Source organism: Oryctolagus cuniculus, chromosome 1 (assembly GCF_964237555.1).
Source record: "Oryctolagus cuniculus chromosome 1, mOryCun1.1, whole genome shotgun sequence".
NCBI classification, from domain to species: Eukaryota; Metazoa; Chordata; class Mammalia; order Lagomorpha; family Leporidae; genus Oryctolagus; species Oryctolagus cuniculus.
In genome coordinates, this window is record NC_091432.1 from 170,364,244 (window position 1) to 170,379,332 (window position 15,089).

At 40.8% G+C, this 15,089-nt stretch overlaps 1 pseudogene; it reads left to right on the plus strand.

Annotated features, from left to right (window-relative positions):
- The first annotated feature begins 369 nt into the window (after positions 1-369).
- On the plus strand, positions 370-550 carry LOC127485359 (U2 spliceosomal RNA; annotated as a pseudogene).
- The last annotated feature ends 14,539 nt before the right edge of the window (positions 551-15,089 follow it).

Here is a 15,089-nt window from a genome sequence, read left to right on the forward strand (position 1 = left end):
CTCCCCAGATGGCCACAGCAGCTGGAACTGTGCCGATTTGAAGCCAGGAGCCAGGTGCTTATTCCTGGTCTCCCATGCGAGTGCAGGGGCCCAAGGACTTGGGCCATCTTCTACTGCTTTCCCAGGCCATAGCAGAGAGCTGGACTGGAAGAGGAGCAACTGGGACTAGAACGAGCGCCTATATGGGATGCCAGCACCACAGGCAGAGGATTAACCTACTGTGCCATGGTGCCGGCCCCAAAAATGCAGGATTAATCATCAGATGGGACCCTGGCTCACAACCTGTCTTCTCTTGTACAAGATCATACAGCTCAATAGTGCCTTTCTCATACCATTGCAAGACCAAAACTCAGACAATTGGCAGGTTTAAAGACTTCTCGGCCTTTTGGCTAAGATCAAGTGTAGTATCTGTTCTTATCAGTTTAAAGACTAATATACAGAACTTTCTTCTTGAAGGAATGTTTTAAAACAATATTATTGTTGGAACGCTCTCAGGCTCTATCCTCATGATGATAGGGTTCACTTGATTGCAGAACACAATCTAATAAATAACAAGACTTACCAATATCTCTCAAAGAAACACTCATTCGTGAAGACTGTATTCCATACAGTGTCCCCATTTGACCCCTTCTCTGATTTAGATGCTCAAACCCAAGGTTCACTTTTCATTCAAAAGCTGGGTTAATAGGTACTTATTACTTTAGGAATCACATCAGCTTTAAAATTCAATGCTACGTCTGACTGATTCTGAACCTTCTGTGATAGGAAAGGGCTCAGAAAATGATTTTTTCATAGCCAGTCTTCTGATTGTACTGTTTGTGGCTATGGGCAAGAAGTTGATTTGTTAAGAGACACCATTTTAGTGGCACCTATAATCTCAGATCCACCAGGAGGGACTCACTCGCCTGCATGATCTCCTCTCAAGCAATATCAGACATGCAGGTTAACTCCTGAGCACCTTGGGGAGGGACCATAAACATCCAGTCCTTTGATAGATCCCCAGCTTGCTAGTTCATTGTCTCAATGTTTTGGTATCCTGAATGTTTATCTTCTTTTTGGAGAGTTTTTTTTTTTTTTTAACATTTGTGCAATTTCTTGCTTGATTTAAGGAAAATCCTTTCTGCTACTAGGTAGAAGTTCGTAAGCAACTTTCCAGCTTCTGATTATGTATAGATTCTACCAGACAGGAGTAGATTGAAGCTAATGATGATTACTGTGTAGTCTAAAGAACATAAGTGATAATGCAGATTACTTTACAAAATATATAACCCCTTCTTGGCTATTAGTCTGGGGAAAGAATAAGAAACCAAATATTTGTGATTTATGATTTCTTCATCTCTGTTGGGGTTTTCATATGTGTATTTCTAATATTTTCATTGTAGTAATGAAAGTATCTTCAGTGTGTTTTTTTAATGACTTTCTCCCTTAACATTCAATATTCTTAGATTCAGGGTCAAGTGCTCCACATTTGAAATTTTCAGGACAGCATTGTGGGGAAGCAGACACAAAATCACAAGAATTGGTAGGCTGAAGGGAAAGATGTGGCCTGTATTTATATAATCAATATCCCAATATTATTTTTATGTTGTACTACACATTTTTGCATTTGATAATACAGAATGCTCTAGGTTCTCAGATTCAGGATGTAAGGTTTCATTGTTTGATTATTCACTATCCACTCTTCTGCGGTTTCAAGTTCGTTCACTCTTTAATTAACAGTGAATTGGAAAGTTTTAACAAAAGGTATTTATAAGTTAGTATTTAATGGGACTTAGTTTATGAAGAACTGAAAGGCATTACGAAGAGGAAGTTGGGGCTGGTGCCATGGCTCACTAGGCTAATCCTCCGCCTGCGGCACTGGCACACTGGGTTCTAGTCCCAGTTGGGGCGCCGGATTCTGTCCCGGTTGCCCCTCTTCCAGGCCAGCTCTCTGCTGTGGCCCGGCAGTGGAGGATGGCCCAAGTGCTTGGGCCCTGCACCCCATGGGAGACCAGGAGAAGCACCTGGCTCCTGGCTTCGGATCGGAACAGTGCGCCGGCTGTAGTGGCCATCTGGGGGCTGAACGAATGGAAGGAAGACCTTTCTCTCTGTCTCTCTCTCTTACTGTCTAACTCTGCCTGTTTTTTTTTTTTTTAAAAAAAGAGGAATTTGGTAGGTCTCTCAAGCCCATACCAAATTTTTATGAATTTATCAGTTTTAAGAAATTTGAATAGTCCATCAATCTCATGCAAATAGGAAGGCAATAATGTGTACCATGTTATTCTTCATCATGGTGATAGTTAATTGATTTTAAATTTGTAGAGTACTTCCCAACCTCTTCATATGTTTATTAGCTAAACAGACAACATCTTTCAATTCTTTTGCATCTAACCTAATGCTGTGAAAATATTCTTACATATGCAGACTGATAATAAACCTCTGGTATTAAATTATAGTTCATTTCATTAATGCAAGAAATGCATTATCAGGATGGGCTCTGATACGCTGCAGCAACAAGTGATCTGAAAATGTTAGCAGTTTACAAAAAAAAAAAAAAAAGTTGTATTCCTTTCTCTTGGCATGTCCCATGCCAGGGTCAGCGGGGACTCTCTTTCCGTCGATCTTCACTGTGGGATTCAGGCTGATAGAGCAGTGTCAATATGCAGCATTGCTGATGTCATGGCAGGAGAAAATGAAACACTGAACCACGTGTTCAGTCTCCAAGTTTCTGATTTGAAGGGACACACATCACTTCTGCCTACGATTCCACAATTCATTGTCTAGAACAAGTCATCCAGCCCCTCTTGAGTTCAAGAGGGCAGAGATATATAATCCTTCAGCAGAGAAGGGCACTGAAATAAAGAAAGATACTGGGGAGCTATACTATAACCTTTCATAGCATACATACTGGGGAAGTGTTGAGTCACTATATTTCCTTCCAGCCCTAGGCCAGGCACTTAGCAGCCATTATTCACCACTTTCCTGTCTGTCCTAACCTTGTGTGTGATTAAATTAATTGGTTAAGGAAAGTTGGGATGTATTTCATGTGATTAATCCCTTGGAAAACAATTGCAGTAGATTGCATTGATTCGTTTCATTTTACGTACTTGAAATTAGAGGCTTATGAAGTCTACATGCAAATTTATGCAAAGTGGGATGCAAATTCATATTGTGAGCCATGAGTCCTGGCACTTCCCCCTCCCCCCTGAAAAAGAACTGCACCATTGAATATGCATATGCTGCATATGGTACTGCTCTTTTCAAATAGCAACTCAGAGCTGGCAGCCAAATAAATCCCAATGACATCGACTGAGCAACAAACAAAAGTTGAAAGCCATTTATGAACAAAAATTGAGCTCCAAAGTCTCAATATTTTCAAGGTCGACACCTTCAAGCAAGATTTGGGGTTAACAAATTCACTGTCCCCTGGACTCTAAACTCTGTTATAGACGAGGCTGGTGTGTGCAATTGAACAAAGGAGAAACTGGCAGAACCCATCCTGGAATTTCATTCTCTTGATTACTTGCTTCTAGTGATCACTTGGCTGGCTGGATCGCATAAATCTTCATTGCCACAAGCCAGTGCCCATGTGTACTGACATATTTCTCCCTCGTTTGTACCCATCAGTGAGGGATTCTGGTTCTGGCATTCAGATGGGGATTGATTATTAAGATGGTCTCAAAGACAGGAACAAATTTTGCACCTGAGTGCTTACAAGTCGGGCATAAGGGAAAAATTAACCGCTTGCAGGAATACCAATTAGAAGCAATAATATTTCGATTGGTCTACAGGTACTCAGATGGATCTCTGAGTTGGTTTTGCTCTTGTGAGAGCCCAGTTTTGCTTTGATATTAAGTATGTGTAAAATATGCTTGGTCTATAGTTTATAAGTAAACAGATATGGGCACACAGTGTCTTCTGGGTTTGATTTTTTTAAGTTGATGCTGATTTATTTCAGCATTTAATCATTGTGTTATTACTTATAACGTTGCTCTTGGATCATCCTCCAAGGATCAGGCCAGAGGTACCTGAGAGTCCAAGATTGAATGAAAAGTATTCCTTGCCCTTAGGGAACAGCATCCTACTGAGCTAACAGAAGTTTCTCATAGTGACAGCAGCATTGCCTCTTGACTACTTTTATAAATGCTTATGACTCACACTGAGAAATATACCAGGTGAGAAGAGGATGCCATGAGATGGTTTGATGTGATGCTTATGTCACAGTCCTCCAATATGACAATAGCTTTTATAAAAATCTATTCAACTAACTGAGCACCAAAGGGGAAACCTGTTGAAGTGAAATGGACACTATGAGAAACAGTGACTTGATCGGCTCTTGTCCTGATGGTTGATGTACAATGTAATACTTTATCCACTTTAGTATTTTTTTTTGTTCCAGTACTATTGGTTGAACTCTGTAATTAATACACAATTATTCTTAAGTGTTGAAATGTAACTGAAAAGTGATCCCTGTTAAATATAAGAGTGGGAATAAGGGAGGAGATGTACAATTTGGGACATGTTCAATCGGACTTGCCCCAAATGGTAGAGTTAGAAACATGCCAGGTGATTCCAATTCAATCCCATCAAGGTGGCATGTACCAATGCCATCTCACCAGTCCAAGTGATCAATTTCAGTCCACAATTGATCATAATGATAGGACTAAGAGTAAAAGGGATCACATAAACAAGACTAGTTAGTGTCTGCGAATACTAACTGATAGAATAAAAAAGGGAGAGAATGATCCAACATGGGAAGCGGGATACACAGCAGACTCATAGAATGGCAGATGTCCTAAATAGCACTCTGGCCTCAGAATCAGCCCTTAAGGCATTCAGATCTGGCTGAAGAGCCCATGAGAGTATTTCAGGCATGGAAAGCCAAGACACTCTGTCAAAAAAAAAAAAAATACCTAAATGAAAGATCTCCATGAGTGAGATCCCAGTGGAAAGAACGGGGCCATCAAAGGAGGAGGTACCTTTCTCTGAAGGGAGGAGAGAAGGAGAGAACTTCCACTTTGACTATGACCCTGTCGGAATAAGATCGAAGTTGGTGAACTCAAAAGGCTTCCATAGCCTTGGCAACTCATGACTAGAGCCTAGGGAGATTACTGATGCCATAAACAAGAGTGTCAAATTGTTAAGTCAACAACAGGAGTCACTGTGTTTTTACTTCTCATGTGGGATCCGTCTTTAATGTGTGGTCCAATGTGAAGTACTGCTATAACTAGTACTGAAACAACATTTTACACTTTGTGTTTCTGTGTGGGTGCAAACTGATGAAATCTTTACTTAATATATACTAAATTGATCTTCTGTATATAAAGAGAATTGAAAATGAATCTTGATGTGAATGGAATGGGAAATGGAGCAGGAAAGGGGAGGGTTGCAGGTGGGAGGGAAGTTATGGGCGGGGAAGCCATTGTAATCCATAAACTGTACTTGGGAAATTTATATTTACTAAATAAAAAAAAGAAATAAAAAATTTCATGGAAAAAAGTGGAATTAAAAGATATTTTGCTGTAATGCAAATTTAAAATATGTTATCTGAAACATTAAAAAAAAGAGAGAAAGAGAAAAGGGAGGAGAATGGAAGGGAGAAAGTGGGAGGCAGTGAGTGAAGGAGGGAGGAATTATCATTATGCTCTTAGAATTGTATCTACAAAGCATGTTGAATCTGTTAAAAGGGTTGGAGTATGGGGGGGGGAGAGTGACACTATGTTCCTAAAATGGTATAAAGCAAATATATGAAACTTGTATAACTTAAATAAAATATATAAAAATAAATCTATTCAAGAAAATACTTTTCCATGGTTGCGGTTTCAAATAACATTTAATACAACAAAATTTTAGTACAAAAAGTATGTTTCAAATATCCCTTGGAGTTGCTCATAATGGGATTTGATCTATGAATTTTTAAAATATGCCTAGTGGTTTGTAGATACTTTACTTATAAACCCTGTCTGAGCCGGCACCATGGCTCACTAGGCTAATCCCCCGCCTTGCGGCGCCGGCACACTGGGTTCTAGTCCCGGTTGGGGCACCAGATTCTGTCCCATTTGCCCCTCTTCCAGGCCAACTCTCTGCTGTGGCCCGGGAGTGCAGTGGAGGATGGCCCAAGTACTTGGGCCCTGCACCCCATGGGAGACCAGGATAAGTACCTGGCTCCTGCCATTGGATCAGCGTGGTGCAACGGCCGCAGCGCGCTGGCCGCAGCAGCCATTGGAGGGTGAACCAACGGCAAAGGAAGACCTTTCTCTCTGTCTCACTCACTGTCCACTCGACCTGTCAAAAAAATTAAAATAAAATAAAATAAACCCTGTCTGCAGCAAAAGGAAGAATGAAATACAGACATTGAGTTGGAGCCATAAAATGGCCTGAGCTTGAGGCACCTATGACTTTATTTTCCTACCCTTGGACTGTGACCTTGAGACAATAACAGTTGACACACACTGACATTGTACCAGGGTTCCCCACAGATATCAAAGCAGGAGGGAATGTCAAGTTGCCATAGTGTCCAGGAAACCAATAACCATCAAAAGAGGGCTATTGTTCAGCCCTTAAGGCATGCAATCCAGCTGAAAAGCCCATGAGAGTATTTCAGGCATGGAAAGCCAAGACACTCTGGGGGAAAAAAAAAAAACCTAAATGAAAGATCTCCGCGAGTGAGATCCCAGAGGAAAGAACAGGTCATCAAAGAAGGAGGTACCTTTCTCTGAAGGGAGGAGAGAACTTCCACTTTGACTACGACCTTGTCTAAATATGATCAGAGTCGGTGAACTCAGGGGGCTTCCATAGCCTTGGCAGCTCATGACAAGAGCCTAGGGTGATTACTGAGGCCATAAACAAGAGTGTCAATTTGTTAAGTCAACAACAGGAGTCACTGTGCACTTACTCCTCATGTGGGATCTTTGGCCTTAGTGTGCTGTACATTGAGATTTAATGCTATAACTAGTACTCAAACAGTATTTTTCAATTTATGTTTCTGTGTGGGAGCAAACTGTTGAAATCTTTACTTAATGTATGCTAAACTGATCTTCTGTATATAAAGAGAATGGAAAATGAATCTTGATGTGAATGGAAGGGGAGAGGGAGTGGGAAAGGGGAGGGTTGTGGGTGGGAGGGACGGTATGGGGGGGAAGCCATTGTAATCCATATTCTGTACTTTGGAAATTTATATTCATTAAATAAAAGTTAAAAATAAAAAAAGAGGGCTATTGTTAATGTAATAGTCAATATATCATAATGGTGCTGGGTCATGTTTATCAAATGTTTAGGAGTGCTATAAGCACAGAGATAAGATTATCTTACTGCTATATTAACTCAGCATGCCCGTTTTAGAGCTAAGGACACCGAGGCCCTGACAGATATGTAAAGAAACAGTGCTAGTATTCTCTTTGGCTGCAGAGCCTCTTGTTTTCCTAGCTACTAAGTCTCTGCTGGAGAGCCTCTCTCTTCAGCTGAGATCCCTGGTGTCTGTCAGGGCAGGAATAACCACATCAGTTTAGCTTTAGCTGAAGGACAGGTTTCAGAAGGAGGCTATGTCTGATCTGTTCAGTAACCACAGCTGACCCAAACCATGGACCAAAGGGACTTTTTCTTTTCTTTTTTTTTTTTTTTTTTTTTGACAGGCAGAGTGGACAGTGAGAGAGAGAGACAGAGAGAAAGGTCTTCCTTTGCCGTTGATTCACCCTCCAATGGCCGCCGCGGCCGGTGCGCTGTGGCCAGCGCACCACATTGATCTGAAGGCAGGAGCCAGGTGCTTCTCCTGGTCTTCCATGGGGTGCAGGGCCCAAGCACTTGGGCCATCCTCCACTGCACTCCCGGGCCACAGCAGAGAGCTGGCCTGGAAGAGGGGCAACTGGGACAGAATCTGGCGCCCCGACCGGGACTAGAACCCGGTGTGTCGGCACCACTAAGTGGAGGGTTAGCCTAGTGAGCCGCGGCGCCGGTCCCAAAGGGACATTTTCTTTCCTTACTTTTACTAGAAAGTTATGGAAACAGAGGGATGGAAGAATTTCTTTTCTATAGCTTATCTTCCTATGTCTTAGCATTTTTCATGTTGGTGGATACCACATGATGTAGGTTGAACCATTCAAGCCCTTAACTCTGGCACCTATAAATATGACTTGATTTGAAAATAGGCTTTGCTGCTGTAATCAATGAAGATGAGATCATGCTGGATCATGGGCCCCAAATCCAGTAACTAGTGTGTCATAAGAGAAAGAAGAGGGAGATTTGGACTCAGAGGTAGAAACACAGGGAAGAAACCCAGTAAAGTTTGATGCAGAAATTGTAGTGATACAAGCTGTAAACTAAGAATGCTGAGGGCTGCAGATGAAAACCAAAACCTAGGAGAGTCAGATTCTTCCCCAGAACCTACAGAGGGACCATGTCTCCGCTCTTACCTTGAATTTGGGCTTCTACCCTCAGAATTATGACAAAATAAGTTTCTGACATTTTCAGCTACCCAGCTTGCAACAGTTGGTTGTGGAGACCTGAGAGGTCAATAAACCATATTTCTTTTACCTCCCTTTTACATCTTGTATTTGACATGGTTACCACCCTAGCTCAGGGCTTTGTCTCTACCAGTTGAACCTTGGTGCTGGGACTTTGTCTGGTCTGGCTACCAGTGTTCTGCCTTTGGCAGTGCATCTGCAATGCTTAGATTTAGGTATAACTTGACTGGGTTAAAGACTAGCCATTGAAGCATTTTTTCTGGCAATGTCAGCAAGAGGGTTGCCAGAAGAGACTGGCAATTGAATCAGTGAACTCTGTAGGACAGATCTACCTCATTTAAAATGGGTGGGCCCCATGCAATTGATTGAGGACTCAGATAGAAAAAAAAGGTGGAGGAAAGGCAAATATGTTCTTTCTCTCTTCTGCAGTTGGCAATTCATCCTTTCCTGCTCTTTGACATCCGAATTCCAGATGTTCTAGACTTTGGACTCCAGGATTTATACCAGCAGTCTCCCAGGTTCTCCTGCCTTTGACCTCAGATTGAGAGCTCTATCATCAACTCCCCTGGTTCTCAGTACTTCAGACTTGGACTGAGTCACACTACCAGCTTCCTGCATTCGCCACTTTGCAGATGGCTTATTGTCTGACTTTCCAGCATCCGCAATTATATGAGCCAATTTCCCTAGGAAATTCCCTCTCAACTATCTACACACATCCTATCAGACAATGGCTATTTTTCTCTGCAGAACATTGAGAAACACTGCATCTTTCCCTCTACTGTCAGAAGGATTTTTCAAAAGTTCATGTCCAATTATGCCACATTTCCACTGTTCAAAAACTTCAAATGTCCCCCAACATAGCATGCCCACAGTCTTTCTCCAGGCCATTATTGCAAGGTTCTAAGTTACCTGCTGACTTTTGTTCTTCCCCTCTTCTCTAGCAGCCTTGCCAGATTGAGCCTACAGTTAATATAATTCTTGCTCTTTCTGTCATCTGAAATCACCGTGTAAGTACAGCATGTTCTGCCTATGGGACTTATTCTTCCTCCTCACTGTTTTTATATAATTGTATAGTCTCTTCCTATTGAAGATGTTACCCTTTCATCTTATTTTCCTTATAATGTTCATAGTTTTCCTTCTTCATGCTTAAAAGATACCATATTGTCACAATCTTTCCTAGATGCACTAATTAAGGAATCCCTTTCCATCTACTACATTCTTCCTGTTTTTTTTTTCATCGATTCGTAGTAATTAATATTCACTGAGTTCTTCCCATACTGAATGAGAACTTATATAGACAGCCACATTTTATGCTTACAATATGACTACCTATTAATTTTACAAAAAATAAAATGGTGTTTAGATGTATCCTGTATCTTGCTGAATAAATGGAATTTAACATCAGCTGAAGATTGTTGAAATCCCAATTTCTGTGTTTGGTATCACTACACAATGCCACTTCTGGGCTAGCTTCTTTGCTCTTCTATTACAGTGATATCTTGCATTTTCTTGTTTTCTCATATTCTCTTCTATATATTGAGTTTTTGAATAAGTGGGATTGCATCTAACTCATGTTCGGTTTCTCTGTAGGGTCTAGCATGGCAAAAAGGATTGGATTAAGAAATGGGACTCATGAGTTTTAGTTTTGCCATGGAGCAATTATATGGTTTTGTAATCATATCACCTCTGTAGATAGGTTTGTGGGTAGCTCTAACTCAAAAATTTAACAAGTACTATACTTAAGAGTTTGGAATGTGTTAGGAGAGTAGCATGCATTGGTGCCATAATTCTAGTATCCTCCAGAATTCTCAGCTTAGAAATGTAATCCTCAAAGTCATACATGAACAGTATTTGGAGCTGGTGATTTGGGAGGTAGATAGGATTAGAGAAGATCATGACGGGGGGAGGTTATAATGGCATAAGTGGCTTTCTAAGAAGGAATTGGGGTACCTGGGCTCAAGTCCCAGATCTGTTCTCAATTCCAGCTTCCTGCTAATGCATACCCTGAGAGACAGTAGTTGATGGCTCAAGTACTTGGATCCCTACCACTCAGGTGGGAGATGTGGATTGAGTTCCTTGCTCAATTCCGTCTATTGTGGGAACTTGGGAAATGAACCAAAAGATAGGATTTTTTTCTCTTTCTCTTTCTCTCACTCTCAAAAAGATAGAGGATAAAAATAAGAAAAAGAAGAGAGATTCCAGAAGCACAGGAAATTAAAAACAAAAATAGACAAACGGGATTACATCAAACAAAGAGGCTTCTGCATAGCAAAGGAAACACACAGTGAAGAGGCAACTGACATACTGGGAGAAAATATATGCAAACTATGAATCTAATAATGGATTAATATCCAGACTATACGAGGAGCTCAAGAAACCCAACAACACCAAAGCATTCGAGTTGATTCCTTCTGTTGGTTCATCCCCCAAATGGCCGCTACAGCTGGAGCTACACAGATCCAAAGCCAGGAGCCAGGTGCTTCCTCTTGGTTTCCCATTCGGGTGCAGGGGCCCAAGCACTTGGGCCATCCTCCATTGCCTTCCTCGGCCACAGCAGAGAGCTAGACTGGAAGAGGAGCAATCGGGACTAGAACCCGGCGCCCGTATGGGATGCTGGCACTGCAGGTGGAGGATTAACCTATTGCACCACAGTGTGGGCCCCGCCAAATAAGTTTCTTTTCTTTATAAATTAGAAAGTCTCAGGTATTCAGTTATAGAAACAGAAAACAGGCTAGGACAATCAGTTAAACTAAAATTAATTAAGAAAAGTCAAGCAGTACCTGAGACCGTGAGATAAACTGGAAGGCCAGTGCCCATGGGTAAAAGGTTTATTTGACAAGTTCTTTTGTCCAGAAACACAACATAAAACTAAAGTCAGTGCTATCATGAAAGACCCTCTTAAGACAGAGACAGATTGCTTGCTAAAGGCAAGCTTAATTTTCCCTGTCACTTTAAATCAGATGGATTTTCTATTTTTAACAAGTCTTGTTTTATTAAACTCTCAATGTACGATGTAAGGCATAGATTTAGTAGTAGATTGCAAGGCCATTTCTAAGGCAGCTAGAGTAATACCAAGATGTTTGAGAATCATAATTAAAATGAGACATTGAAAACAAAAAGATTTTGCAGCTCTTCAACCATCAAAACATTTGGTGTCCCTTTCTTTCCTAGGCCCCAAATAGCCATGTAATCATCACTCTGTGTTTTACATGCAATTCTACAGCTAAGTACATCGTTATTTAGACTCTGCAGATTATATGGTAATCATGGATTTACTGTAAACCCAATTTAATTTCTATGGAATTACTGACTTTAAGGTTGCAAAACAATATTGTTTACAAGGCAGTGTAACAGCACTTAGAATGAATGCTGATTAGAGTTAATAAAGAAAGAAATGCATAGCTTTCACGACTAAGCCTAAATAGCAACAGTGATCGATACGGTAATCAAGCTTTTTAAGTATGTACCTGTTGAACACCTCCACTGAGTTTCTAAACAATAAAGCTCAGTATATCAACAAGAACCAAAAATCATTTTATTATGACATGCCTGAATAATGTCTGTAATGAGTCACCTCATTCATTTCTTTGCCTCTTCCAACCATACCCTATGATAGGGATTTCGATCTTTTTAAATCATTTATTTATTTATTTTGAAAGGTAGAGTGACAGAGAGACAGAAGGATAGATAGGTCTCCTATCTGCTAGTTTAGTCCTCAGATGCCTACAAAAGCTGGGACTGAGCAGGCTGAAGCCAGGAGCTGTGAACTCAATTTGGGTCTCCTGTTTTGGTGGCAAGGACCAACTGCACAAGCACTGCCTTTCATGGTGTGCATTAGTGCAAAACTGGAGTTGGGGGCCAAGCTAGGACTTGAACCTAAGCACTCTGATATGATGCAGGTGTTCCAGTGGCAAATAGCTGCTACACCAAAGGCCTAACCTGAACGCCAATTTCTAATTAATAACCAAGGTGATGAGTCCTTGGAATGACTAATCTTTGAAAAATCTCCTTGAAATTGAAATTTTGTACATTCCTTCTATTGTACTCTAAACTTTTTATTGCTGTCCTTTCTCTGGATCAAATATGAATTAAGATGGACTTGTGGGGATGTGAGTGAATAAATGAATAGTTACAAAATCAAAAACTTTATTTTCTGACAGGTATATTGGGCAAGTTAGGGCATTTTATGTACATTTCTGTGAATAAATGTTAATTCCTGCAGAGAGATGAAAATTAGTCTAAGGCATGTGTTCAGCTGCGTAGACCTTGGTTGGGTAGGGCAAGCAATGTATAGAGAGGCTCATGCAAACACTGCAGACCAATTAAAGCTTTAGCAGAGTTGAGAATTCCCAGATTGTAACCTAAAGAAAAGAATGTTAACCATTTCAAAAAGGGGAAAGGTACACACTCTGCAATTTCTCTAACCTTCTTTATAGTGGAAGGTATATTCAAAAGTATCAACTGCTAGGAAATGTTGAGATTTTGAAATTTATTAAGGATTCTGTATGACAGAAAGCAGTTGCAAAGTGGTTAGCAGTGGGAAAAGGGAGAATGAATTACATATATTTTGGAAACAAGATCTCCCTCCAACTTTTTTTTCTACTCAGGCTACAATATTCCTGGAAATCAATGACAATAATCAGTTATATTCCAGATAATGAATTCTGAAATAAAAAGCTCCTCAGATATAGACAGTCTATTCTGTGTTTTTAAATTTTATTCATCTAATATATAACAAGCCACTACTTTCTGGCAAGTACCATGCTAGATACTGGGAATATAAAATTCAAAAACAAATGTGATTTTCCCCATCATCCTTACAGTCTTCAGTCTCAGAGAGGAGACAGATTTCTAACAATTATGTCAAAAACGTGATAAAGTTGTTTTACTCACAATTCTTTTGGGTATGAGACCAAAACAACAACCAAACAAAAAAAAGTAAGCTCAGATTGGCTAAGTCAAAAAGGGAATTATTTGCTCACAGATCAAAATGGTCCAGAATGCCTTATGCAGCCTCCTTCTTACCCTCTCCCCCTCCACTTCCTAGCCTTTGGTAATCAATATTCTACATTCAGATAAACCTTTGCCCCCCACCCTTTCTTTTCAGCTTCAACATAGGAGAGACAACACATTGTATTTGTCCTTCTGTGTCTGACTTCCTTCACTTAACAAAATTTCCTCTAATTCCACCCATTTTTCTGTAAATGATAGGATATAAATCTTTTTGCAGCTGAATGATTCCATTTGTGTGTGTGTGTGCACGTGTGTATTGCATTTTATTTATCCATTCACCCACTGATGGAACTATAGCTTGAGTCCCCAAACACAGTTACATGGAGGGAATAAATTCCAGTGTTCTATAACGTGGACCAGTGACTGCAGTTCACAATAATCTATTATATGTACTATGAATAACTTGAATAGAGGAGCTTCAAGGCTTTAAACACACACACAGGCCGGCGCCGCGGCTCACTAGGCTAATCCTCCGCCTAGCGGCGCCGGCACACCGGGTTCTAGTCCCGGTCGGGGCGCCGGATTCTGTCCCGGTTGCCCCTCTTCCAGGCCAGCCCTCTGCTGTGGCCAGGGAGTGCAGTGGAGGATGGCCCAGGTGCTTGGGCCCTGCACCCCATGGGAGACCAGGAAAAGCACCTGGCTCCTGGCTCCTGCCATCGGATCAGCGCGGTGCGCCGGCCGCAGCGCGCCGGCCGCGGCGGCCATTGGAGGGTGAACCAACGGCAAAGGAAGACCTTTCTCTCTGTCTCTCTCTCTCACTGTCCACTCTGCCTGTCAAAAAAAAAAAAAAAAAAAAAAAAAAAAAAAAAAAACACACACACAAAAAAGTAAGAAAATAGAAATGTTGATCACCCTGATTTGATCTGTACACATGGTATATATATATATTAAAATATCACATTGCATCTCGGAAATATGTTTAGGTTAATTGTATCTCAGAAATATGTATAGGTTAATAAAAATTCAAAAAAACTTAAAGAAATATAAATGATAACTACTTTGATCATTCACATCATATTGATGTACTGAATTATCATCTTCTTAGGTCTCTCTCATGGAAAATCCTTCCTAGAAGTTCCATAAAATCCTGGCCCTGAATTGTATTGTACATATACTTGCAAAAACAAAAGCAGGCCAAGGCCATGTGCCCACCTTGAAGCTAGGATGTGGTCAACTCCAACGAAGTTACGGCAAATGGGAAAGATGGAGATGGTTTTATAAGGAAAACTTGGGTGAATGATATAGAAAGATTAAAAAGTCCTAGATAGGCAAAAAATGGCAAACAGCAGAAATCGTACAGTAGAAAACACAGGGTACTACATCCTCCCTGCCTCTCCCATGCACAGAGGAAGCAGCTTTTCAGTGATAGTAATAACAAATCGTTCTAAAAATAACATTTTGAGCATGTCTTACAATCAAATATCACTTCGATGTGTAGGAAACAAGAGTCAACTAGCTCAGGGTTTATTTGATACACAAAATTTTATATACAAAATATGCACACATGTGGGAGACCTGGAAGAAGCACCAGGCTCCTGGCTTCAGATAGGTCTAGGTCCAGTCATTGCAACCATTTGGGGAGTGAACCAGTGGATGGAAGATCTCTCTCTGTCTCCCTGCCTCTGCCTCTCTATAATT